Consider the following 27,806-nt stretch of genomic DNA (forward strand, 5'->3'; position numbering starts at 1 on the left):
AGCATATCATCCAATTCACCAATCTTCTCTCCAGCCATATCACTTTTTGTTGAATCTGCCAATTGAGATTTTAATTTCAATGATTACATTTTAGTCCTCAAAGATTTATCTGCTTCTTTTAAAATCTGTTCATTCCTTTTTACTAGTATCTGTTTTTCATCTATAACTGAATCACTTTAAACACACTTACGTTCTGTTCTCTTTCAGATTGTCGTCTACTTATCCTGGGTTACTATGGTCCTAATTCTGCTACTCACTTTGTGCCTGCTGATCCCTTGGGTGGAGGATACTTTATCCTCATGTATTTTAAAGTTTAATATTGGGATTTACTTTTTTTTCTCACATTGTCTGTTATGAGAGTGTTTCTCAAAAGAGATTTTATCTCTGTTTCTGCTCAAATCCAAAGGGGCACACAGATCTGGAACAATTAGTATGCTAATTGCTTATCTAGGGAATTCCAGGGCAGAGTGGGGAGTAAGAATTTGAGCCATAATTTGGTGTTCAGGAAAGGGCTGTGTTAATGAATTTTGGGGAGATTTCTCTCTTCATACCTGAATTCAGGCACAAAGAGACTGACTTCCTTATAATCCTGTTCTGCTGCACAGGTAATTCCCTCATCCAATCTTCTCAGAGTCCTATCCCAATCAGAGACTGTCAGTTCCCACTCTTATTTATGTAGCTCCAAGACCTCAATTCTAGTCTCTGTATGGGCATTAAAAAGGTAGGCTTCTACTCTTCCGAAACCAAAATCCACTTCACCTCTACCTGCCTTAGCATTGGGTTATGTGTTTCTGGTACTTCCACTGAAAACTCAGCAATGCATTTTGGGGGAAAAAATGTTATGCAGCTTTTCTAAATATTTGTAGTGTGATTTTTCAGGTTTTTCAGACTGCCTTAATTCTGGTCACTGCCCTGACATTCGAAGGTCAATGGTTATCACCTGACCTAGGCTGCTATGACATCCCAAAAGAAATGTCCTTAAATTCAGCGTAAAGGAGACCTAGAGGGCTAATGCATGCAACACATCCTCTTCTGAAAACTGAATTTAACATATCAGGTGGCCTTCTTGATTTTCTAAAAGATGAATTATATGTGTTTTGCTTTTTTCCATTTGCCCACCAATTCTGAGGTCTCGCTTTTCTTAAAGATGACCACAGAAAAAGAGTATTGTTTTGCAGAGTAAATGTGGTTCTTCCAGCGCCCAGCAGACGGTGTGACTATAACCAGCCTGCAGGGCAGGGCCTGCACGCAGGCAGGCCATTCATCACTTAAAACAGACTTTTGCTGAAGAGTTTGAGCTGTGTGAAATCAGAAGTAGTCAAGGAAGCCGATATATCTTAATCCGTCTCCAATAACACACTGAACTGTTGTCTGTCTACACAATTCTATATAATTTTGTTCAGTTTTCTCAAAAGAAAAAAAAAAAGTGGTTTTCTTGACAGCAGAATAAGAGGACAAAAGTACCCAAGGGGGACAAAAGTCTGCATGTTCTGGAACATTCCACCAGGTGGTCTTTCCTTGATGGTAAAGCACCATTTCATTGAATAAAAATGGCATTTCCCCCAAACAAAATACCAAATAGAAAATAAACCATTCCCATTGCCTCTCAGTGGGATTACCATGGGTTTCCTCTTCTTAAGAGGCACTCCTGGCCCTCTGAACCAGCAGCCCCACTCTGAGGGAGTGGGAGTCCACCTTCATATCTCCCGGTGCTCTGGTCCTCTTAAGTCCAGTCGCTGTACACACCAGGGGCTTGCCAAGGTCCCTGTGAGACGGGGAAGCCTGTGGAGAGGGGCAGCCATCTTTCAAACCCAGTCTTGAGGCCTTAATTTGGACCCGCTGGGTCCTCATCTGAGATCACACGTGCAGCTAGCAACAGAGGGACCAGGCAGAACCGCAAGTCGAAACACTCCCACGTTGGGTACGGTCTCCAGAAGAGGAAAGAGTGACGCTCAAGACCGAGAGCAGGGTGTGATGACTTGGACGGACATCAAGCTCAGACTAGGATAGGTTGACAAGAAAAATAAGCCTCGCACAAAGCAAGAAAGCGGAGGAGCAGAGAGCTGCAGACTGCAGGGCTGTGGAGCGGGGAAGGCAGAACCAGGCTGCTGCCCCACCCTGACCACGAGGCAGCGACCCCGGGGCTCCGTGGACCTGCCCTCAGCATGAGCTCCCAGCCATGTGCGCCTCAGGGAAGGGGGCTTCCTCCCTGGGGGACGCCCCATTGTCTTGATGGGAGAGGAACGCATGACGCTGAGCGCTGCTGCCCAGGGGCCAGCAGCTGGGTCCTCGTGGGGGCTGGTGGCTTTCCTTGCTTTTCCTCTTCCTGTGGCTGCAGATCTCTGTGGAAGAGGGCGATCCGCTTCCTCTATCAGCGTCCGACCCAGCACTGTGGAGTCGCCTCCCTCACATCTTTCTGCTGCGTTCCAGGATTTGCGATTTGGGTTTGGGCTCCTCCTGGGTCTCCCTGTGGCTCTTTTTTCTCACCGGTTCCTTTCTAACCTGTGCACTGGACGCTGGAGGAGGAGGGAGGCGCGTGCTCTCTTGCTCTACTTGCCAATCAACTGTTGCATCTTCAAATCCAGGAAGTTTTTGTTGAGCTTCTTCAATACAGATTTAAACTTTGATGGCTAAGAAACCAAAAACAACGGATTTCCAACAAACATTTGTCTTAATTTCTGTGAGATCTTGTTTGGGTTTTTCTTTCCTTGCGTAAGTATCAAAAATATTCATCCTATTACCTAGCCAACCTTGGTAGCAGAGAAAGCATTTTTATTTCTCCAAACTCTATTTAGGAGCATTGTACTGAATGTGCAGTGATATAATCTAATACACTTGCCCTTGACCTCTTGGGGATTGGGTTTCAGGACCCCCACTCCTGCACCACCACCACCAATGGATACCCAAGTCTGCAAATGCTCAAGTCCTCATATAAAATGGCACAATATTTGCATACAAGGAAGCACATTCCATAGCACACTTCAAATCAACTCTGGATTGTATATAATATCTGGTATGATGTAAACGCTGCATAAATAGTTGTCATACTGTATTGCTTGGGGAATAGTGGCAAGAAAAGCACCTGTGCATGTTTGTACACATGCATTTTTTTAAAAACAGTTTCATTCATGGTTGGCAGAGTCCATGAGTGTGTGATTTGAAGAAACTGAGGGCTGGGTGTACTTTCTGGACATTTGCCACAGAGGATGGTTTGTGAACACTCAGTTGAGACCCCAACCTGGGAAGAAGAGGGATTACATCTTGACCATCATCTTAACTGGGGTCCCCAGTTGATGGTAACAGCAATAATCCATTCTTCAGCATGAGTGAGTAAAGGGGGAGGATGTTTAACTTCTGCAACTACAAAGAATTAGTAAGAGCTGAAGGCTTCAGACCTGATCCCCTCCCTGCAGGGAAAGGCTGCGGACAGTGGTTCTCAAGGGAAGCTTGTCGACCTCTTGTCAGCTTGTGGTGGTCACAGCTGGGGAGGTGCTGCTGGGATCTAGTTGGCAGAGGCCCGGAAAGCCACTGAATGTTCTGAAACACGTGGGACAGTTCCCACCCTCCTCAATAAGCAACCATTTGGCCCAAAATATCAGTGGTGATAATATGGATAAATGCTGCTCTACTAGATTATTTTTCTAAAAATATGAAGATAGCAGAACACACACAACATGACTCATGGAGAGGAATTTGATTTTAATAGCTTTGTTGAGTGTACAACTCACTCACCAGACAAGTTGCACCTTCAAAGTGTGGGATTCAGTGGTTTTGAGTTTGTTTACAGAATTGTGCAATCGCCACCTTCAGCTTTGCATTGACATTGTCCCCAAAAGAAACCTGGTACCTCTGAGCCAGTGGGTGCCCATCCTGCCCCTGGCTGCCTGTCCTGGGCAGTCACTAGTCTTCTTTCTCTCTCTCCCGTTTTTCTCATCTGAACATTTCACATATAAGGCCTCACAGAACCAGCTGGGAGCTGCTCCCTTGCCAATTTTTTCAAAGAACACTTGAAGGATTGCTAATAATTCTTCTGTAAGCAGTCAGTAGACAGTACCAGTGCAGCCATCTGGCCTGAGCTCCTTTGGGGGAAGTTTGTAGTTAGTAATTCAGTCTTTCTACTTGCTATGGGTTTACTCGGATTTTTTATTTTATCTTTCCTCGAGTCAATTGTAGCTGGGAATTTATCCATTTCATCAATGACCTTAGCCATTCATATTGTTTTTTTACAGTACTTTTTATTTCTGTAAGGTTAGTAGTAATGTTCCCTCTTTTTTTGGGATGGGGGAATACCAGGGATTGAACTCAAGGGTACTCAACCTTTGAGGCACATCCCCAGCCCTATTTTGTATTTTATTTAAAGACAGGGTCTCACTGAATTGCTTAGTGCCTCGCTTTTGCTGAGGCTGGCTTTGAACTCTTAATCCTCCTGCTTCAGCCTCCGGAGTCACTGGGATCATAGGTGTGTGTGACCACACCTGGCTTGATGTCCTTTCTTTAATTCTTGATTTGAATAATTTGAATCCTCTCTCTTATTTGCTTAGTCTGTTGAGCTAAAATCTGGTCAATTTTGGTTTTAGTAATTTTCCATATGCTTTTTCTAATTTCTGCTTCATTAATTATGTTCTATTTGTTTACTTCTTTATGCTGACTTTTATTTTTTTCCAGTTTCTTAGGGTAGAAGGTTGGATGTGGATTTGAACTCTTCTTTTATGATGCAGGTATTCATGGCTATGCATGTTCCTCCGTGCACTGCTTTACCTATCCCTTAAGTTTCAATGTGTTCTATTTTTATTTTAATACATCTCAAAGGATTTCCTAATTTCCCTTGTGATTTCTTCTTTGATCTATTCATTATTTAAGAGATTTCTATTCTATGTATTTGTGAATATTTACCATTTTCTTCTATTATTGATTTCTAATTTCATCCATTGTGTTCAGAGAACATACTTTGCTTGAGTTCAGATCTTTTAAATTCACTGAGACTTGTTTCATGGGTCAACATATGGATTATCCTGAAAAATGCTCCATTTGCCCTTAGCTAAAAGAAAAAACAAAAAAAAGTGTGCTTTGCTGTGGTCGAGTGAGGTGTCTATAGATGTTTGTTAGTTCTGTTTTGTTTATTCTGTTGTTTAGATCTTGTATCTTCTGCCTAGTTGATGTACACATTCTTGAAAGTGAAGTTTTAAGTCCTCACTCTTGTTATTGAACTGTCTATTTCTTTATTCTTTCAAATTTTGCTTCATGTATTTTGGGAAATTTTGTTAAGTGTATATATAATTGTTATATTTTTCTCATTGATAGATCCTTTTATCATTATTATCATTCTCCAGTAACGGTTTTTGTCTTGAAGTCTAAGTTGCCTGTATTGGCACACCCACTCCATTTGACTTTGGTCCTATTTGTGCTTCTGAATCTACATTTTGCCTCTGTGGATAGCATGTGGTTGGATCTTATTGGGTCTTTTTAAACTCAATGAACAGTTTTAGCCTTTTGATTTTACTGTTTAAGCCACTTGTGTTTAGTGTTGTTATTGATGTGTTTGCACCTGCGTCTCCCATTTTACCTGTTCTGCCTCATGACACATTCTGCTCCTCTGCCCCTCCTTCATTTTTTTGGTATCAAATGCATATGTTAGTGTAATATTTAATTTCTTGAGTGATATTTTATAAATATTCTCAAGTTATGTTTTTTAGTGGTTGCCCTAGGGCTTACAGAATGTATCTTAACTTGTCAGAATTGACTCTAGATTTATACTAACTTAATACCAGTGAAATATAGAAACATTTTTCCTATATATTTTCATCTTCCCTTTTATATTATTGTTATAGATGCTGCTTTTACATATGCTATGATCTCGCCACATCCCACACAGCAAGGGGATCAGTAAACCACATGGGGGTATGAACTGGTGGAAAAAAAAATTCAGAAATTATAGAAATAAAAGAAAGACTCATTTATTAATTGAAAACCGGGGGCATGGTGGTGACCAGCTCTGATGGAGACTGCATCTGACAACCAAATGGAGTCTGAGCAGTTATTTATATGGGTAGATACATCAGAGGGATTCAGTGCAAAGACCTTCAGGAAAACAGGATAAAGATGGTGAAAACAAGGTGTTTAGAGCTTGGTATTTACACCCACCTCCTCTACCTTTGGGTGGCTGCATTTTTAAATTAAGGCTTTTTAAAATAGTGAGCTCTATGGCAAATACAGAGTTTCCCCATCAACAGGGATCACCTTGCCAATGGGCATCTCCAGACACCCTGCACCACAGGGTGTCCTGGACAGCAGTTCACTGTTCAGGGGTCACAGAGTTCAAGCAATGATTTATCAACTGCCTCCCATGCTATAAACCTAATGATATACTGTTATATTTATGAATTTACATAGTTTTATATCTTTGAAGGAAGCAGAGAGAAAATATGTCTATATAGGGCTCATTGTGTTAATCTTCTCATTTATCCTTTCTAATTCTCTCCATTTGCCCCTGGGCAGTCAGGCTGCCATCTGCTACCATCTCCTGACTCCCACATGGCTTTTCTCTTTGCTACCTCCTTTGGGCTGTCATTGACAAAGATGGTACATTTATATATGATTTATATATGTTATAAGTCACAGATTACATGATTAATAAAAAATGTCTATACGGTAGAGTAAAATAATTTATTACTGCAGCCCTGAGTTCCTGGTAGATCAAAAAGAAACAACTTCATTTTTTGCAAGATTTAACAGTGATAGCTAAGTGACTTCATGACTGTGTTACCTGTTCAAAGACTGACTCACAATTAGGTCCAATGTCCTCTCTAAGTTATTAATGACAGTTTTACATCTGGGGTCCTTTTCTGGACAGGGCAAAGCAGCATGGAAACTATCACAACTTCTCCAGTGTTAGCTATGCCTATGGTTAGTGAGAACTGACTTGAACACTGCCTGTGGTGTTACTAGAGAGTTCTTTTATGCCTACAAAAATATCTCAAAGAAATATGGGTTTATGCATAAAGACATGGTATTTTGGGAAGCTGAATAATGAGCAAATGCCTTTTATAATGTTTTATATTTTAGAATTCGTTCAGCATCTTAAGTTAGACAAGTCTAAGAATGTAAGCAAACGCAAAGCTGGCAACAGAGGCGTTTTGTGATTCATGAGTAAGTCATCCAGGTAGAGGCGATACCTGTCAGGCAGGTTAGGTGTGTTGCCAGGTCACTTCCTCTGTGCTCGAACAGAGCATATCACGTTGGCAGCACAAGGCAGAGCAAAACCACCCACTCATCCGCCAGGGAGCACAAAGAGATCAAGGAAGAGGCCAGGGTCCCACAGGGTCTTCCTTTAAGGACACGCCTGCAGTGACCTAAGGACCTCTGCCTCGGCTCCGCCTCCTGAAGGTCTCACCACCTGTCAATAGCAGCACCTTGGGGACCATGCCTTTAACAAATGGACCTTTGGGGGACATTCAACATACCAGATACAGCTCCGTCTCCATACCATTCACTGCATAGCCTTCCAGCACGCCCACCAGAGGCCCAAAGCAAGGCGTCTGCCAGATCTTGGATCCAAAGTTTCAAAACTATGGATCAAATATAGCTTTTCTCTTTATAAGTTGACTATCTCAGTTATGTCATTATAGTGAAGGAAAGCTGACTTCTACACTGATTGTCAGACCATTTCCAAGCTATGAAAAAAGATTCTCCATCAGTTTATGCAGCTGCTTCCCCAAAAGTGAGTTTGGTCCAGAACATTTCCAGTGACTATCCTTAGCTACAAAGTCCTCTCTTCCACAGAGACTGGCTTAGTCCTAGGTATGGTACAAATATGTTTTTCATCTATTCACTATTCCAGAAAAAATAATCATTTTTCACTTATAAAGTCATGAACTGATTTAGTTAGTTATAAAGTCTGTGTTCAGAATCGTTAGGGACAGTTGTGGCTCACCGATAGCTCCCAGAAAAAAACGCTCCGCAGACACAAGATCTCACGCAAGAGACTTTATTTATGCGGACGATTAGTGCGTCCGCTCAGGGCGAAAAGAAGGGGCAAAAGAGAAAGATGGTGCATGGCTTCTCCCAGATATTGGAATCTTGGTGGGCTGGAAGGAACCAATAGTGGAGGAGAATTCTTGCAAGCTGACTGATGAACCAATAGCATGTTAGGACGTAATGTGGGAAGCAGGAAAATGGCGGCAGCGTAAGCTGGAAATTCCTGAAACGTAAGAGGCGGGCAGAGCGCAGATTGACAAGTGGTTGGGAGGCGGGCAAAATGGCTGTACCTGGTGGGCGGGGGAGCGGCTTTATACATTACAAGAACTATCTTTAATACAAGTGGCTGAACAAAATCAGCTTCTTTCATGACTGGAGAAGCCCAGAATCAGGCAGTATGGGCTTGGGAGGGTAACTCAAATGTTATCAGGTCCCAGGCTCCTCTTGACTTTCTGCTCAGTCACCATCAGCACCAGCTTGTTGGTCCTTGTGAAGAGTCTGCTCGTCTACCACCAACAGGAAGAAGGGAAAGGATAACAGGCAGATGAGACGTGTCTAAGATGGCATTGCAGAGGCAGGACCAACCCCCAGCCAAACCGGGTTCACATGTTGTGGCTGACGGAGCCACATGGGTCCAGCAGGAGTAGGGAAGTCAATACTCACTGGAGAGGGTTTCGCAGAGGGCAGGGCAGGCTCAGAGACCATTCGAAGACAGCTTGAAGATCAGGGTGGAGTAACGGCCTGGCCTTCACTGCAGGTGGAGATGAAGCAGAGTGGGGCTTCCTGCACCCGACCAGGCCTGCAGGGGTGTGAACTTGCCTTGGGTTCCAAAAGAGAGAGCACACGGCCTTCTTATCAGCTTTCGGGCTGTGGGGTAAAAGCAGAAGGTAGAGGGGCGGGCTTGAAAACTGGACGTCAACAAGGGGTCAGACTCTCCTACGCCATCTCATCTCCACCATCTTCTGCTTAGACCTCGTGGCCGGCTGAGAAGTGCCTTGCCTTCTCTGCCCTGGGAAGGAGTTGAGGATGGGGGCGCTGAGCAGGCCGCAGGCTCACCCGCCCAACAGCTTGTCCCTGTCGGGTCCTGGTTCCTTCGGGGATGAACAGGAATCCTGGCCGTCCATCGGGGCCAGTGGTGTTTACGCACTCAGCTCAATTTCGGTCGATGGCCAGGTCTTGTGAGCCACGGTCTCGTGGACCTTTCCAAAGCAATGAGGAGGGAGCAGAGAGCTGGCCTGGGGCCACCTTGGGAATGGGAGCACCTGTCCCGCGGGAAACACAAGCATGCAGCCCAGGTACCCCGAAGCCCGATTGCGAGGGTGCATCCTTTGATTAACTGGGGAGATGGAAAGAGTGCACAATCATAAAAAGAAACAACCCAATTCTGACTTCCAGGCTGGACACCATCATGTTTTAAACCCTAGGAGGAACATCTGAAAGATTATTCATAAAGGGAAGAAATTTTCCCCAGTGAAAGGAAAAGAGGGGAAGGGGGAAAAAAGTCAGAATGATCTGATAAAAGTGTTTTCAATACGCTATTGTCCAGGGCTTGGCGCGGAAACACAAGAGCGTAGGAAAACCTCGCCTTTCGGTTCCCTGTCTTTCACCTTTTTTTCTCCCAAGAAGGATTTTTGCACAGAGATGTAGTTCTCTGATTAAAAATGATCCTGCAATGGGGAAGCAGGTCACTTGGGAAAATCTGTCAGTCAAAGGCATGCCAGTAGGTGGGCCCAGGTGGCCGCAAAGACCTGCTGTTTCTGAACGAAGGTCAATCTGCAGAGCCAGCCCTCTTCTGGCTGGGCCGTGGGAGCTGGTCATGGGCTTGCTCTTAGAGCAGGGAGGAGGACCCGTCCACACGGAGCTGCAGGAGCAGCATTGGGAGCTGGATGTTTGTGTTCGTTGCATTTTGGGGAGTCGGTTGATCCTGAGGACATGTCCACACTTACCTCTAGGGATTCAGCCAGATACCTCTTTGACTGGACATTGACTCTACAGTTTCGATGTCTGCAGTCATTGCTCAGTTCCCACAAGGTTGTTGTCTGAGCAGCCCAAGGTCACAAAGCCACTTAGTCAGAAAGGACATAAAATCCTATAGCCAAGGGGGGCCCTCCACCAAGGCGTCCTGCCTCCCCAGAGGAGCATCCATGAGCGTCCCAGAGGACTCCGAGGCAGAGAATCTGAAGACAGGAGTCTGAAAACTCTCTTCTGGGATTCTGATGTATTTTTTCCCCTTTATTCCCCCCACCCTTTTTTTTTTTTTTTTTAATTCTGAAAAGCTTAAACAAAACTTTCCATTGTAGCTGGAAAAGGAGGAAAAGGTACTAACTTCAACCACATTTTTGGTACTCTATAAAAGCTAAATAAAAATAACAGTTAAAAACGAACAAGGTACCACAGAGAGGTGCGAGATTTCTGCAGGCCCAGGAGCAAGCCAAAGAGGTGAGAAAGGTCAAGGCCCCGGCATCTGTAGAAGGAAATCTGGGTTCCAAAGGAAATACACATGCTACCACTCCTTGCGTGGGGAAGTCAGCTTGGACCCTCTCCTCAGCTCTAAGTGGAAGCAGAGACCTTTCCTTGCACATCTGCGTGCGGTGACTGCCCTGCAGGGGAAAAAGGACATTTTTGCTGTGAATTTATCATTTGATACAGATGTTTGGCGCTGGTTTCCCGATCTTGTCAGCAAAGTTGATGTTAAAAAATTAGAACAAGAATCATGGTTTATTTATGTTTTCTTATGAGGTGTAAATTTGCATAAATGAGAAGGATTTTTACTTAAAGGGCTTCTAGTTTGGGGTGCACAGCCTCCTCATTCTCCTTGTCCCAGAGAATGTGAACGTTGTTGCTTGGGAGTGCAGGCCCTCCTACCTGCCCCCACCCGCTCTATCGCTCTCAGGACCGGCCTGCTTTGTTACATTCATGACTGATGTCCTATCTTTTCTTTTCTTCTTTTGAGATGACCATCAAGAAATGTAGACTTTGACCATGGCGTTGCAGATGGCTAACCAACCCCCTCTGGACATCTAGTCTTGTCCAAGTCTGCAAAGGATAAAAACAAAGAGGAATTTGCAAGGTTCATCAAGTTGGGATCTCGGAGGACCTTGCCACTGGAGTTGAATGCAGTCTGTGTGATTTTTCTGATTGGAAATGGTTAAAAAGTAGCTAGGAAGTTCTGGAGAAGAGAAAGTGCTGGCGATAACAAGTTAAGCATTAGCCAGGAAGTCTTTCTTGAACTTGGGTATCACACGGGGTCTGGGCTTCTGGAGTCCTCTCGCCCCCCAGGTCTGTTTCCCTTTTTGAGGTGGATGGAAGCGGCCCTCCAGAACATCTGAGTTGTTGAATATCCATCTGTTACAGGGAAGTCTTTCCTTCTTCCAAAACAATTTTAATTTTTATGGGAGTCTAAGTTAAAACAGAAGCATTTATTTTCTTATGGGTAAAGTTCCTGGAACACTCTATGAGATGGATTTAGTCATTTTTTGACCAAGTAACACTTGACCAAACATTACTTTTAAAATTGACTTCTCTTTAAAAGATAAAAAAAAGAGAGAGAGATTTAAAAATACTTTTCTTTTTGCTAGTGCACATCATCGTATTCTGGCATTTGGTCTGTAAAACTCTGTTTTCCTGAGACTCAGTTCCTTGAAATGGCTTCTCACATAAACAGCCTTCAAAGTCAACAGGTGGAAGCAACTGCGTGTGTTTGGCTTGTGATAAAAATTACACGTGTGTACTATTATTGCTGCTGAAATTAACCAATACACTCAAATCTGGTGCATGTGTTTAAATTATTTACGGAATCTCTGTGATTTACTGGGATTAATGAGTATATAGATACCATAAAAAATGCCCAGGATGGAGAACATCATGGAACATATTGTACCTTATTGTAAAATAAAAATAGCCTTGGCCGGCCGGTGGAATGTGTGCTCGCAGCGTAATCAGTTCTTTACTGTGGTTTCCTGCCAGCCGGGGAGCCCTGCGTCACGGGGAGTGGATGCCAAGGGTCTGGTTTGCACTGTGGTAAGACATGTTTTTCTTGCCGAGAATTTTCAGGTTTGCAATTTCCCTACGTGCAAAGCATCCGGGTCACCTTCCCATGTGGTGGGTGTTGCTTTTGCTCCAGAAGTCTCAGCAAAGGTCGGGGTATTGGAGGTCCAAACACCAGTGGGCAGAGTGCGCCCACGTCCCTGGGATGTGGCCTGCCGGACGCCTCCAGTCTTCTGGTGAGTGCGGAGGTCCTGGACAGCTCAGTGGAAGCTTCATCTTCTGTAAGTGAGCTTGGTCTTCCAGCCCCAGCCCTCTGCGACCTAAGGTGTTACAATGACGCGTTGAAGCAACTTCCTAAATAAATCTTGGCAAAATGTCCTACTGAAGCGATGGGGACGTTCACCTGCCATGGATGACACCACTTTTCAGTCTGAATTTTTCAGGAATGACTTGCCGTCTTCCTTCCTCTGTCCACATGATGATGTGGGATACTCTGCTTTCTTCTGTCCAAGCAGGATTATCTGCAAGAGGCCAGTGGGCGCCTAGAGCTCATGGTGCCTCTGTGCTCGGTCCCCTCTCACTCGAGGGCCACGTGTCAGACAGGCGAGGTTTGAATGGTGTGTTTTCCTCACTGGCTCCTGGTTATTTACTGAAGAAGAAAGTGTCATTCGGAAACCAGAAATGTGACCCTTCCACGCTTCCCCAGGCGAATTGTGGCTGATGCTGAGTGCACACTGTGCTTGCCCTCCCTTGCTGGTGGCCTCGGCCACGTTGACAGTGACCTAGGTTGGCCCTGAGCCAGGACTGCACAGGGAGCTCTCTGTGGAGACGTCACCCACTTCCCCTCAGCATGTCCCTGGCCCCCAACAAACCAAACACACACCTGGGGCAAGGAGATTAAAGGTAGGGCTTCACTCCACGAGTGAACCACTCGAGATGCCCCAAGTGGCCGCATTTCAGGCTCCTTAGTTGGCCCGCTGAGCCCCACAAGATCTCTTGCTTCGAGCCCTTGCCCTGTGGCTCTGCTGACTCCTTCCCAACACTGTCCCTTCTTGAAGCCTGTCCCACTGAGGCTCTTTCTGTCTGCTTGACTGATGCCCAATCCCTACAGGTCCCTGGTGGCCTCATTAGCCACACCCTCCTGCTTCCCATCACCCCAGCAGCTCCCTCTCAGATACTGTGTACTTACACACTCACTCAGAAGATCAAGGTAAAGATAAAGTATATTCAACAGGGTAATGAGTTTACTTTGCCTGCTGCAGAACATATGGAAGAGTGCCTGACCCCATAGTAGATGCTCAATTAAAGTTGGACAGCTATTTAGTAAAGAAACAGCTAAACCAGGTTATACAGTGTACAGGAAGAAACCAACAGTAGGAGTTCGGTCGGCTGCCTCTCTGCCTGGCTGTGTACTCACTTCTGCTTCCTTTAGACCTCCTACTCACGGAGATCAGGGAGGTTGTTTCCAAAGGTACATTTTAAGGCTGGCGGTGTAGCTCGGTGGTAAATCACTTGCCTGGCACGCATGAGGCCCCAGGTTCAATCCCCAGTGCTAAAAAAAGAAAGAAAAGGAAAAGATTTCAAATGTTTACAATCAAAAAAAGGTTTCAAAAGCTTATAATCTTTGATCTGCTGGATCCACCTTTTAAAAAGCTAGATAGTATATATTTTCAGCTTTGCGACCATACTTATTGGTCACGACCACACAGCTCTGCCATTTTAGTAGGAAAGTAGCCTTAAACAATTTGTAAACAGATAGAGGTGGTTGCGTGCAACGGAATGTCACAAGAACGGGAGGCCAGCTGCATTTGACCCCGGGGACCGTCATCTGTGGCCCTGTACTGGACTGTTATCCCCATAAATAACCGTTTCCTAAAAACAAACTGAGGTTCCGTTTTGTGTCTGTCCTTGGTCACTGCGACTTGGATAAAGCTGTGCTGAGTGACTGTCGGTCTCGGGATTCACTCATCGTTCCATTTTCAGATTAGACGAAGCCCTGCAACTGAAGACATGTACACAGGCACCTTTTTTTTTTTTTTTTCTTTTTTCTTTTTGTTTAAAAATAGTATCAGATCTTGGTGACCATCTTGTTTACTCAAAGTAAACCTGAGACCAAGCTCCCAGCGCTGGCTCACTAAGCTGTTTGTGGTTAAACTGGTTTCTCACCCACCAGATTCTGGAAGAGGGAAAGAAGGAATTGTCCCAGATTAGGTGTGTTTTGAGGAGGGATCAATATGTAATGGAAACCAGGCTGCCCCTCCCCATCCACCCCAGGCCCCACAGCAAGTCACCTTGTGTAGGAGGCAGGACTTCTCTGCAGGGGGGCCGGAGAGACGGCATGTTCTAGCCTCCCAGCCCAGCAGGACCCAAGGCCGGAGATACACACCAACTGCCTTTTGTCACCTGTTATCAAAGGAGCTGCCAGCCAAGCAGCGGATCATCTCCAGAAGAACCAGCCTTGCCTTCCCTGCCAACAGGGACACTCCGAGGGTCCCTTTAGTCTTCACTGCCCTATGGCACAGAACTGAGTCCCCACAATAAGAAAGATCACTGTGCCTGGTCCAGCTAATCCCTGCATGCCCCACAGTTCAGAGTGACCCAGGTAAGCAGAGGAAGGGAGCCGTGTTCCTCTGACCTCTGGAAAACTCTGTCTCAGCCCAGGCCCTGGGGGCAGGAACGTTAGTGGCTCATGAGACGGGGTGGTTAGCTCTGTTGGGACTTTTGAGGTATTTACTTTGTAGAACTAATGGCTACCAGTAGGTGCTCTGGACCAAGAACAATCTTCTTTTCCTCTTAATAAGAGGTAATCTGAGTAACTAGATTGTGGGTTATGTGCAGACCAAAGGGCCAGCTGAGGGAATTAGACACATCCTGAGGTGGACGGCCACAGGGGCATTGTTGGTCTCAGATGCTCTTTACGGAGTCGCTGACTCATCCGGATCTGCAGGAAAAGGTCCAGCCGGGACCCCACGGGTTTCTATAGGCCCCGTCATCACAGCAACCGAAACAAGGCCAGAGGAAAGCTCAGGAGGAGGCCAGCCCCTGGGGACCTGGACTCTGACCTGTTTCCAATGTCGACTCTGGGTGTCTGCCTCCCTGGCTCCCAACCCTGTCTTCAACCCCATCATCCCAGGATCTTAAAAACAGGATCCGTGTCTGGGCCCCACTTGGACAGCTAAGTCAGAGTCTCCCCTGTGACTTCAATATGCAGCCAGGGCTGGGAAGCTGCACTCTGCTGACCACACCATGATGTTCAAAATACTCCTGGAAAGAAGGGAGGGCCACTACCAGCTGCCCGCGCCCGTCTCTCCACCCAGGAACCCACTGTGCGCCCTAGTGTGAGCCATGCTAGCAGGGGGTAATCCTGAGATGACTGCTAGCCTGAGTGCACCGGTGACCGTGACATACAGTGGCTCGGGGCATCCACGTGCAAGGGAGACCAAGCTTTCAATCTCTGTCTTCCATCGAGATTTGACCTTGGGCAAGTGATTTATTTAGGACATAGTTTTCCCATCGATGAAGTGAGAAGAATAACACGTAGGTCACAGACTCTGCTTTATTCAAATGATATATTAGAATACATGAATAACTGAATAATTAAACCAGTCGGTGGACATAAGCACTTAAGTCAGATTTGTGACCCGCAGTGAGCCTTCAACAAATGGCAGCTGTAATTATCAGGACTGTAATGGGTTGTGTTTTTGGACAGGAGTCTCTTTTCCTTGTTGTATGGGATAATGACTCAAGAATGAGAATCAAAAAGGAACTGAACGGGTACTTCACAGAAGAAGAGATACGATCAGCCAACAAATGTATGGAAAAATGTTCAACATCTCTAGTAATTAGTGAAATACAAATTAAAACTACACTAAGATTTCATCTCACCCCAGTCAGAATGGCAGTTATCAAGAATACAAGCAATAATGAGTGTTGGCGAGGACGTGGGGAAAGGGTCCACTCGCACATTGCTGGTGGGACTGCAAATTGGTGCAACCTCTGGAGAGAGTATAGAGATTCTTCAGAAAACTTGGAATGGAACCACTATTTGATCCAGTTATCCCACTCCTCAGTATATACCCAAAGGAATTAAGATCAGCATACCAGTGATACAGCCACATCAGTGTTTATAGCAGCTCAATTCACAATAGCCAAGCTAGGTGCCCTTCAACAGATGAATGGATAAAGAAAATGTGGCATATACACACAATGGAATATTACTCAGCCATAAAGAAGAATGAAATTATGGCATTTGCTGGGAAGTGGATGGAGCTGGGGAATATCACATTAAGTGAAATAAATCAATCCCCCAAAACCAAAGGCTGAATGTTCTCTCTGATATGTGGTTGCTAACTTACAAAAAGTGGGGGAGGGAAGAATAGAAGTTCATTGGATTAGACAAAGGGGAATGAAGGGAAGGGGGGTGGGAATAGGAAAGACAGTGGAATGAATCAGAAAAAACTTTCCTATGCTCATGTATGAATACATGATCAGTGTAACTCCACATCATGTACACCACAAGAATGAGATCCTAATTAGAAAAAATCATACCATGTATGTATGTGTCAAAATACATCCTACTGGCATATATTTTCATATGTATTTTTGTACATGCCAGTAAAAAGAAAAAAAGAATAAGAATCAAGCTCACTAATAAAGTCTGGGATTTTTTGAAGTTATAAGCTCACTAGAGTTTTTGGGTACATTATCAAATGCAATGAGATCCAGAAAATTGTCTACTATTGACCCATGGTAAGGATGAACTTTTACAGAAAGTGAGCCAAAAATTTCCAGAGCATCCCATCTGCTGGGGTTTCCCTTTGGTTCTTGGAAGTTCATGCAGGTTCTTCTCTACCATTTTCTTAAAGCCCAGGAGACCAACTACAGAGACCTGGCTGGAACATTTTCTATAATTCTGCTTAAGATCAGTGTTGTTAAGCATAGAGACAAATGTGAATGCCTCCAATGCTTGATCTAAAGATAAAAATACATTTTAAAACTGCCAACTTCAACAGACCGCTTGGGAGGTGAATTGTGTTTTATGTGGCTAGTGGACGTAGGCATGCGTGCGTGTGTAAGGGACATGTATTATCTGTTTAATCGTGAGACTGGTAACACCAGTCCCATCTATGGATCTAACTTCGGAGATGCGCTCTTCACCACAGAATAAGTGCATGTTTGAGAACCCAACTTGAACTTAGCCCTCATGACAGGAAACTTAACATTGGAAGTCACCCTTGGCTAGAATTTTGAAAGAAAGGCAAAGTCATACAACAACCCTAGGAAAGGAAGGCTGGATGCATGCGTGCAGAGGTGGATGGAAGGATGGGTGGAGGGACAGACAGATGGACTACAGGGAGGCTGTCATTCTGTGTGCCCTGTGTTCCTCGTGGCCGCCTGCGAAGCAGCCTTAGGAAGGGAGATTGGGGTTACGGATGACAGCCTCATTTCCTGTCGTGCCGGGTTCCAGCGTGGCACAGTGTGCGTGACTCAGGAGAGGAGACTTCGGGCCACGCCACTCTCTCAGTCTGAGCAGGAAACCCAACACCTAGCAAACACCAGAAGGTGCTTGGCTGACGCAGGGTGCCTCTTGACTCAGATTCCATCTCTCGGACCCAGCGAGGTCCCCCGCCAGTGCTTCCAGACTCAGGCCCTGTTGACCCCGCAGCGTGCAGTCCCAGCCCACGGGTGGAGGGTCTCCCTCGCCTCCTGCTCAGAGGGACAGGAGCAGCACCCACGGGCTCCTCCCGCCTCTCCTCCACCCTCCCGCCCTCAGCACTGGGCTGCACCTGGCATTGGCTGGTTGTGACAGGTGAGCGCTCCGTCAACAGGGAGGCGCAGAAGGGAGCCCAAGAGCACCAAGTGTTATTGAAGCTTCTAGAATCAAGATAGGAGATAGACTCTCGCTCTTGATTGCTGGGAATACACGTGTCCAATTAAAGAAAGTTGTTACATAGCTTATCAACACCATGAGAGGCACCTCAGGAAAACCGGCTCGGGAAAGCTCAGTTTCCCAGTAACAAGCTGATGAAATCCTATTTATTCAAGTAATCTAAACTATTTGACTCCTCAAGTAATTTGACATAAAAAAAAAAAAAAGAAAAAGGGGAATAAAGAAAGACTCAGAAAACCCCAGAGCCTGCATAGCTCTCCCTGGGAGCATCAGTAGCTCTCCCGCGGAATGCGAGTCCCTGAAGGTGTCCCAAGGCAGCCCGGGGTCTCTGCTATGGGACGGACAGGTGAAATCGCCGCGGATGTTGACAGAGCTGGAGTGCATACCTTCTCTGTCCCATGATTAAACACTGAGGAAGAAATGAGCACCCAGATATTTGTAGAAGGGCATTTCTGGATGTGAGTTTGGGTCAGACACTGTGAGCAGCCTGCCTTGCTGGCCGAGCACACAGGTGGGAAGAAGGACTTGAGCGTGGCCACCCTCGCCATGGAACCCCACTCCCCGGGCACCCGGCAGCTCCCCTGGCCCATCCAGCTGCACAGGAAGCCTGGGAGCCGAATTCATTTCCCTTGATTCACCAGTGCAGAAACCACCTTGGGAAGTCAAGTCTAAATCTGTGTTCCTCCCACCCTGGCCCACCAAACTCCATGCCTCGCTAGAAGGAAACAGTAGAAAGGGTCAACGACCTGAGGCGAGTATTACGTTGTAGGTTCAGTTTCTCCTTCGATCTCTACACTGTAACATAAGAGTGGACTCGTAAGATAAGACATACCGCTGAGCAATTGGAAAAACAGAACGATGTTTTCCCAGGAGATTGCAAGGAGTCTGCGTTCTTAATCCAAGCGCTCTGGTTGGTATGCATGTTTTACGGGGTGACGCCGATTATTTACTAATTAACAAACCACAGCACTACACTCAGGAATCACTGGTGCCTACTAAGTGCACAGAGATTTCGGAAGGGAAGTGAGCTGAGGCAAGTGTTCTGGGATGACTCTAGAGTCCCCAAGAAACTAGTTGGAAGAAGAGCAAGTCGTAACCCAATGGCAAACCAAAGCCAGGGGGACGGAATGGATGACAGAGACAGAAAGCATTCTCCAGCGTGTAAGCACGTGAGGGTGGAATGGCCCCAGGAACGTTTCTTAATGAGGCAGTAAGGAATCCAGGAGTTCCACATCCAGTCCGTGTGGGCATGCCCCAAAGCCGCCCCTGGCAGGGCTGGGTGACTGCTCCTCACAGAGTCTTCATGGGCTCCCGAGGGCTCTGGATGGCCCAGGTGTGGCGGGGGACGAAAGGACCAGGTCTGCTTCCCCTTCCAGTCCATCTGCTCATCTGATACGCTGTTATGGACCCTCTAGGGAATGCACCATTGATTCGCACCCAGCCTTGCTAAGGAAGACAGGGACAAGGGGTGCCACTGAGACATTAGGAGTCCACCACACCCCCTTTCCACACGCGTGCTTCTCCGATGTGCAGCACTGTCGGATCTACAACAGCTCAGCTGAGCCTTCAGTTGGCGTGCCTCAGCCAATCTGCATGGCGCACCTTTTCCACAATAACTAGACTATTTGGCAAAAAGGTCTGACTTTGCAGTGGGAATGCTCCCTGAGTGAAAACTGAGTCGTTTACTCGCCTCCCAGGTTCATGATAAATACCTAAGGTGTACCCCGAGACTTCTCCGAGGCTCTCCTGCATTTGTGCCAAATCGAAATAAGGGTGTTGACGCAGGGTCAGGGTTCTAGTGACTTTCCCTGTGTGGTCATCAGAGGTAGAAACTGCCTGGATTCATAGGGAAGCGTCCGGGGTGTTAGGAACAAGGGGGTTGCTGCCTAGTGATACCACTAATGACAACGTGTGCAGGGGGCTCTGCCAGAATCCAAACAAGGAACAGCAGGAGGGGGACCCTGTCTGTTCAGCAATTGAAATGTCATGGCAAAAACTGTCAGAACAGGTGAGCCCTGCGGGGAGGGATCCTCGGCATGCTGACGAACCTCAGTGATGAAGGACAGTACTTTATCCCACAGGTAGAATCAAACACGTCCCGTCCACGAGTATCACTAATCTAAAAGGAGAGATTCCCAGCACCACACGTGGTTTATCGCCAGCCAAGGATCCATCGCTACAATACAAAGGTGAGGGAAGAGTCGAATCGTCCACTATTTTCGTTTGCTTGTTATTTCCACAATCCCACAGTGCTGGGGACTCGAACCCGGGCCTCCAGCATGAGAGACAGGCACGCTACCAGGTGGGCTATACGGCCTGCCCTCCTTCACTATTTTCATCTCCCCAACTGAGCTTCGAAATCATTCGAGGTAATCATAACAAATACCTATAATGTTCTATTTTAAATAATACCTACTGTGCTTGGCCGTCTGGTGCAGGAGCCTCACGCGCACGGGTACCTTGCGGTCCGGCCTGGCAGTTTACCCAGGGGCTGAGACAGACAGGAGGGGTGGGCCACACCAGCCGGTCTACGCAGCGCCAGAGGAAATGTTTCAGGGTTTCAAAGGGAGGTGGCGCTCGGCTTACAGAGGGCTGGGCCGGCCACCCCCACCTGCGGGGCGTTTTCTCATCACCAGCTCTTGCTGTCAAGGGTGAAAAGCAGTCATTACTGTAGGCCTCTCTTTGATGGGAATTGACACTAAACAGTTGCCTTAGTAAAGCATGTGTGACGTGAACCAGGAACGAATTGTGTGCACTTCACCAGGTGTAGGCTTGCACCAGCATCAGCTAAAGCAATAAAGTCCAATTTGAATCAGACCAGAGGAAACCCGATCGCCGCCGACACCATGCCAGCGGGCGCTTTGCAGCTCACGGGGCCAAAGCCATGCTGCCAGGAAAGACCGAGAACCACCAACGAACTCCATGGAGGCGTGAAGGAAGTGGGCACAGAAGAAAGGAGATGGGCAGAGTGGAGACAAAAGGAAGGACAAGGAAACGGAACTGTAATCTAAATTCCTGGGCTCAAGGTCCTCGAACCCTCATGCCCAAAGCCAGGTTCTCCCCAGGCCTGACACTCCCAAACTTCTGCAAGATCTGTAAATATTCGAGTTACCATAAGCTCACCCTCTTGTGAAAACCGCCTTGTGCACTGCTAATTAGCCTATGCAATGACTTCATTAAGCAAAGAGAGTTGTGATATTTTAAGAAAGCTCTGCTCCGGGGTACTCTCCAGTGTCATCTACCGATCGGACATTGGAGACCACACCAGCCTAGGAGGAGACCAGACTCCCGAGCTGCCTTCACTCGCCAGACTGATGTCCTCCAGACAAGTCTGCCCGAGCCCGCACATCACCCTGTTTCCTTTACACAAAGAGCCCAGACCCCAAAACAGTCTCTCACTCGCCAAACGGTGGTAAGGAGGAAAGCTACTCCTTTCTTTCAGAAATAAATCTCTTTGCCCCTAACTAAGACATGCTTACATTCATTTCTGCGACATTTGTCAAGAAACCCTTCCCCTAATGGAGGTTTCCCTTTCCTAACCCTAACCTTAACCCTAACCCTAACCTCAACCCTAAACCTAACCCTAACCCTAACCCTAACCCTCACCCTCACCCTAACCCTAACCTCAACCCTAACCCTAACCCTCACCCGTACCCTCACACTCACCTTAACCCTAACCTTAACCCTAACCTCAACCCTAACCCTAACCTCAACCCTCTCCCTCACCCTAACCCCCTGGTGACAGGACACTAACGGCTCTGTGGAAAGGCTGGCATTTCATGGGTCTCACCTTTTCAGCACACATTTTCCCAGTGGATGAAGTTGGGTTTTACAGATGCCCTAGTAAACGTCTACTTAGTCTGACCAAACTAAGATAATCAGTCTATATGGACATTTCTGTTTTCAAAATAATTTTTTAGCATTGAACAGTTGATTACAGAGGCTCTGAGGAGGCACAGAGGGATAGGATGACCAGATGTTTCAATCTACCTGGGCTGAGGGACTTCCTGGGACTTTCCATGTCAAAGTCAGGATTGCTGGCCACCCTATAGAGGAATCGCCTGAGCTAACATTTCTATTAAGTAACTTCTGCATTTTTTAAAATAACTTTTGAGCCATCTGGTTACCTTACCTAGGATGCTGATTTCACCTCAGAACTTCCCCCGGGATCAGGCAGAGATGGACTTGGCCTTGGCTCCCATTGTGCCCTGGCTTCCGGCTCCCCTGACTTGCCTTCTGCATGCCCCTTCGGGTTACTCCAGGAAGACTTCTTTAACAAATTGCACAGGTATCTTGTCTCAACTTTTGCTTCTAGAGACCTACCGAGGACAAGAGTGCAATTTCACGGCTACCTAGGGCAAGCTTCTTGCCAGAAAGGGCAAGAGCCAGCAGGCCTCACCTCTGGCCCATAGTCTTGCAAAGGTAGAAAAGATCACAGTTGGCTCTGCACAGCTGGCCTGTATCTCAAGATGCCATTTTGCACACCTCTGGGTAGGGATGACGGAGCAAACCAGAGGTGACTGTACCTGTTGGATCTCTGAGCCTCTGTAGTCCTGGGAGGTTCTGAAGGAGTCCTAAGAACTGGCATAGCTCTCCAGAAATAGCTTTCTATCTAACCCAACTTAAGCAAAATCTATTCAAAGGTAAAGCTGTATTTTTTTCCTCTCATCACACTTCAAGGTTTTTTACATCTTGACTCAAGCTGAGATGAGAATTGGAAGCATGACGGCAGGTTTTTTTTTTTTTTTCTTTTTGGAAATTATTCTTGGAAATGGGCTCTTGAAGATGCTGGTACTCATGAACTTTTCTACCCAGTACTCAGATGTCTTTTCAGAGATTCACCTAAAAGTGCAGGTTTTAGATGAACAGATGTATACTCTATGCAAAGTTGAAACAGACAAGTCTTGCTTTCAATTAACTGGGAGGAAGAAAGGGAAAAGAAAAGAAAAGGAGGGAGGAAGGAAGAGAGAGGGAAATGAGTGGGGGAGGGAAGGAGGAAAACAAAGATGATTTGGTGATTAATTGTTTGCTTTTATTTTAGGATAAAAGATCAGTAACAGAATTAAGCTTCGATTGCAAAATGATCGGCTATTTCTTGTGATCTTATACAGTAAATCCCAGACTCTAATCCCTCAGACCAGGTTAAGAAGCAGACTTCACTCCCTGGATGGGAGGGAGATTGGGTGACAAGATATTGTTGTCAGGACTGGAAGTTTTTCTTATTTACTTCAGCCTCAAAAGTTTCCAGAAAATGACAGACAGATGATTCGGTTATTAAGACATGCAAAGCAAAGTCAGTCCCCTGTGGCAGACGTCTCAGAGAGGTCATTCTAGAATGTTCTTACTCACCTGTCAAGCCCTCCAGTCATGCCATTTCTAACGCTTCACCTTCTTTGGTGAATTCGGTCAGAGGGGTCACCCCGAGATCTAATGGTTGGTATGTCACCAAATGAAAACAGGCAAAACCCTCCAAAATGAAGAATATTGTCCTAACATTTATTTTTATGGTACTTATGCTATTTAGGAGTCATATTCTTCTTTCATCGTCTGTGTCATGAATGAATATCAGCTCTTCTACTACACACGGTCCTCCAAGAACTCAAACTCGCCAGAGTGCTAAGCTATGATCCTAATTCCTGTAACGTATTACTTGATGCTCAAAGGAATCCACATGCATATGTATGCCCACACTAGACTAATCTGAGAAAAATGTAGAATAATGTAAAGCGCACGGACTGAAAGTCAAAAAAGCTGTTTTGAGCCTGAAGTCACAGTTCTGTAGCTCTGTGGCTTTGGTCAAATCACTTAGCCTCTCTGTCTCATTTCCTTGCCCTCAAAAGATGACAAGTCATGCTTATATTTTGGTCTTTGAGTAATAATGCCTTTGAAAGAGTTTTATATGGTGAGAAAGAATATTCAAATGTTAATTTGCTAATTGAAACTGAGGCTGGATATAGTCATTAAATCAAAGAAGGTAAGAATTAAATTTCGATTATAATAAATCAAATTCTTTACTCACAACCTTTTATCATACCACTTGGCAAATGTGTGTGTGTGTGTGTGTGTGTATAAGTGTGTAATATATATATACATATATGTACAAATGCTTTTTTTTGAGAGTCTGTGACACCGTGACATGCCAGGTATCCCTGGAAGCTTGAAGGGTGACGAGGATTGTGTTGGTAACAAGGGCAGGTTGATTGAGCTCCAAAATGGAACACAGACAGCGTTTGAGATGCTTGTAAGTGTCATACAAAATAGAAAGTCATGCTGGGACACAGGGCTGGGTCGGGGCCACCTCAGATGAGGACCCCAGGCAGGTAAGAACTGATGGGTGGTTAAGTTGGGCCTTGAATGACGGGCAGAAGGAGGACACTGAGGGCAGGGTTGTCTGTGGGGGAACATGCGAGTGTGTCACCACCTCCCTTGTGACAGAGAGCTTTGCTCCTCCTGACATGACCTTTGCACCAGCCACCTCTGAGGATTTACGGGGATATCTGTACATCTGCTGGAGGAAGACCAGGACAGACCGCGAGGCACGGACTGCCCCCCCAAATGGCAGTTGCCACAAGGCCCCTGGTGTGGGAAGGACCCATAGTTGGGCCCTAGAAAGACACTCACGCCTTGTTTACAGACCCCAGGAGACCCCTCCTTAGACATCTGCGCCGAGGATGTCACCACTTCTCACAAAAATGCTGGACTCTATGCAAGTCCTGCCAGAATCCCCAGTCCAGGTTCCAGGATTGAGAAGAGCACAGTTTTACCTACACATCTACGCAACTATTTCATGTTTCTTCATTAGGGAATGAAAAGGCAACAGAACAATCAGAAAAATGGTGTTGGCCTTGGTGACATTCCACTTAGGCACCCTAGTCCAGGTTCCGTTCCTGCAGGTGTGTCCTGCTTGTCCCCGGAGGTGGGGAATTCTGTGACCATTCACTTGGGGAGGGGAGAGGGCAAAGAAAGGGAGAACAGGACGTGAGGTAAGGGAGAGCTTGCGAGGAAACCTAACCTGGTTATTTATCTGTAGTTTACTTAGGTAAAGGGACCTTAAAAATGGCTTTGATAAGACTGGCCACGGTTTCTTCAGAGATTAACTGGCATTCTTTAAAAAGGGTATCAGCCCTGTTTTGCACAGGTGTCTGGAGAGCTGGGCACAGGAGCCATCAGAACCCTGCGCTGGTCTGTAGATTTCCTTAAGACCTTGAGACTCCGCTGACATCATGGACTCCTTTCTCAGATTCCTTCTCTCTCTCTCTCTTTTTTTTCCTTCCTCCCTCCTTCTCTGTCCCTCCCTCCTCCACCGCCCAATCTCTCCCAATCTCTTTCTTTCTCTCTTCAGTTCCTTCAGGTAATTCCTCCTCAAACTTGTACCAACTTGTTTTTGACTGACAGTGAGCAGCGAGAGTTCTGGGTTTTGAGAAATCCTGAGCACCCGACTTCCCAGGGCAACCTGCGTGCCCTGAGCCTTCCCGGGGCTTTCAGGGTCCCGGTCTGTCCAGGAGCCTGCGCCGTCCGCCTTTGCAGGTAAGAGGCACACGCTGTGCCCACCCTGGGGCGTGCAGCACTTTAGAGGTATTTTTGAAAAACTTTACTTCTAAAGGCAATGAGAAAGTTGAGATTCTTTTGGAACTTACTTAAATCATTCAAGACGTCCAAGCTTATCTGGGGGAAGTTAACAAGTGTTGTTTGCATGTGGAAAACGGGTTTTTCCCTTAATGATGGGGCAAAGAAAAAAAGAGCACTTTATTCCTGCCTGTGAAACAGTATCCAGATGTTGCCTTGCCTGCTGCGGGTGTAAGGGTCTAGATCGCGGGAGAGGAATGACTTTGACTTCTCTCTGCGAGGCTGTCAGAGCACCGATTTTCAGCGATCATATAGCTCTTTGACTAATTCTCTAGCAGTCATTTTCCTTTGTCGGTGAAGAAATCAGTTTAGGTTGCCGTAAGGCGAAACCTCACGGGAGTATTTTAAAATCTGTTACCTATCCTCATGAGAAAAAAAGTTACGTAAGTTTTCTGGGGAAGGTATAAGGAATGTAAACAATGCTGACTTTGGAAACACTGTGAGCTTCGTTCACGACCCATTGATAATGCTTTTTTATAATCTGTGTATGATTTCAAGTGGGGTTAGACTCTTCTGAGCTAATAAGTGTGACTCTGGGTGAAATTTCCCCATGGCTCCTGTAAAGCCTACTCTGTCCCCTCTCTCCACTTCCGCATTTTGTTGCCTGAAGGAAATAAGAATTTGTTGTTCCTTAGATGTTCCTTGACCTCACAATTTATTTCAGTGACAGGTTAGAAATCTCATAAGAAATGCAGTCCTTTAACTTCAGAGAACAAAAGATCAAAAATTTCTGCTGAAACGTTCAGGTTCGCTCCTTTTTATCTGAACCTATCTTAATCTCCCCCACTTGACCTGTCAGAAGGACCTGGAAAGACTTAGGAGTGACTCTCCAAGTTCCCACTCACGCTCACACACAGGCTGTTATTCCAGACTCTTCCCGTCTTGTCTCTCATGAATGTTTAAACAGCTAGGTCACAATCAGTAACTGCCTCAGGTGATAAAGTCTCTGCAATTTAAAATTGTCCTAAAGTCAAAAGAAAACGTCACATGAGACTAGAGTGCACTTTTCCATGTTGTCCTGTGAGAACCAGATATTCGGGAGACTTCCGGCTGAGCCACTGTGCACTCACCTCAGCTCCTCCGCCGAGCTTGCTCTTTCCACACTGTCCTGGGGGTACTTTCCAGCGGTTTTCCTCATCCCTGGCTGTCACATGATGAATGGCCATGCAGGGAGCAAGCCGGGGTAAGCAGGCGCTCTTGGCAGAGGGCTGACCTGGGACGGGTCCTACCCCGATTGCTGGCCAGGTCTGGAGCAGGCTTTCTTCTCCGGGTTAAGCAGATGCCCAAGTGGTTGAGGAGTTTTAGAGAATGGTTTCGGTCGCATTTTTTATTCTGGCTGCTTAAGGAAACGCATTTCTGAAAAGCCCTCCTTCCTTCTGCTTCCCCCTCCTTCCTCCCACCCAGAGCTGTGGTCATTTTTACAGAAAGTGCTATTTCCCCACCTTCCTCTCCTCGCACTTATAACCAGTGCAGACGGCCCATGTTTTGGGGGGAAGAGAGAATGGGCCCCCAGGCTTCACGGGCCAGCAGCCCCAAGCCAACAAAAGCAGGTCTCTTGGCTCCTGCCCCCAGGGCTGAGCACGCCTGGCCCGCTCTGCGCTGCCTGGAGGAAATCCTGAACGGCTGCCTGTTCTTCTTTGGTGTGGGTGTGTGTGTGTGTGTGTGTGTGTGTGTGTGTGTGTGTGATTATGCACCTGAATGATAGCAACACGCTGGATACAAGAAAGTCCACCCCTGGGTGATTTTAGCACCAACGAGAGAGGCAGACTTCCCTGACTTAATCAGTAAACATCCAGTCCTTGCCATCCCTTCTTGCCAGGTCCCCATCTGTTCAAGGCGTGACACAGTCCACTGGCTTCCTTGCACTCGTTGCTTTGGAGTCCAGGTTAAGTCCAGAATGCACTTGGGTGGTGGATGCATCAGCGTCGCAGAACCAGCAGAACAGTCCAGAGAGTGAGCCGGGACATGGCACGGCCAAATGGCCTGCCCAGGGCAAGCCCGGTGGCAGGGCACACCCTCTGCCGCCGTTTCCTTGTATTTAATGTAGAAGTGAAGACCTCCTGTCTTTCCCCTGTAGCAGTTTGAGCTGTTCACACCAGAGTAAATCCAGGATCTTCAAACGTGTTGTTTTAATTCTTCTTTCAAGTAAAAATAGCTCCACTCCAAAAATAGTCAGGAAGCTATTGCAAGAACTAATGTTAGCTTTTATGTGCATAAGAAAGCTGGTTGATTATTAATGGGCAAATGCAGGAGGCAAACCAGACACGGCTACTGTCTATGCTCCCAAGGGCCCTTCACCTCTGCTTGCTAGGAGCCACCAGGGTGAGTC

At 46.4% G+C, this 27,806-nt stretch overlaps 1 protein-coding gene and 1 long non-coding RNA gene across 5 annotated transcripts in view; one reads left to right on the forward strand and one right to left on the reverse strand.

Annotated features, from left to right (window-relative positions):
- Positions 1-8,203: 8,203 nt before the first annotated feature.
- Positions 8,204-27,056, reverse strand: LOC124993282 (uncharacterized). The gene is made up of 5 exons (XR_007110283.1): positions 26,548-27,056; positions 20,268-20,493; positions 13,379-13,513; positions 8,638-8,841; positions 8,204-8,480 (listed from the first exon to the last, which is right to left on the reverse strand). It is a non-coding gene; the product is annotated as an uncharacterized LOC124993282 (long non-coding RNA).
- The window catches only part of Kcnj15 (potassium inwardly rectifying channel subfamily J member 15), a 42,857-nt gene continuing 39,857 nt past the window's right edge, over positions 24,807-27,806 (forward strand). The window contains exons 1-2 of one of the 4 annotated variants that reach the window (XM_047565026.1): positions 24,807-24,834; positions 25,247-25,378. The gene's annotated coding sequence lies outside the window, so the exon portion shown is untranslated. The other 3 variants (XM_047565024.1, XM_047565028.1, XM_047565023.1) reach the window with 3 other exon arrangements.

Source organism: Sciurus carolinensis, chromosome 9 (assembly GCF_902686445.1).
Source record: "Sciurus carolinensis chromosome 9, mSciCar1.2, whole genome shotgun sequence".
NCBI classification, from domain to species: domain Eukaryota; kingdom Metazoa; phylum Chordata; class Mammalia; order Rodentia; family Sciuridae; genus Sciurus; species Sciurus carolinensis.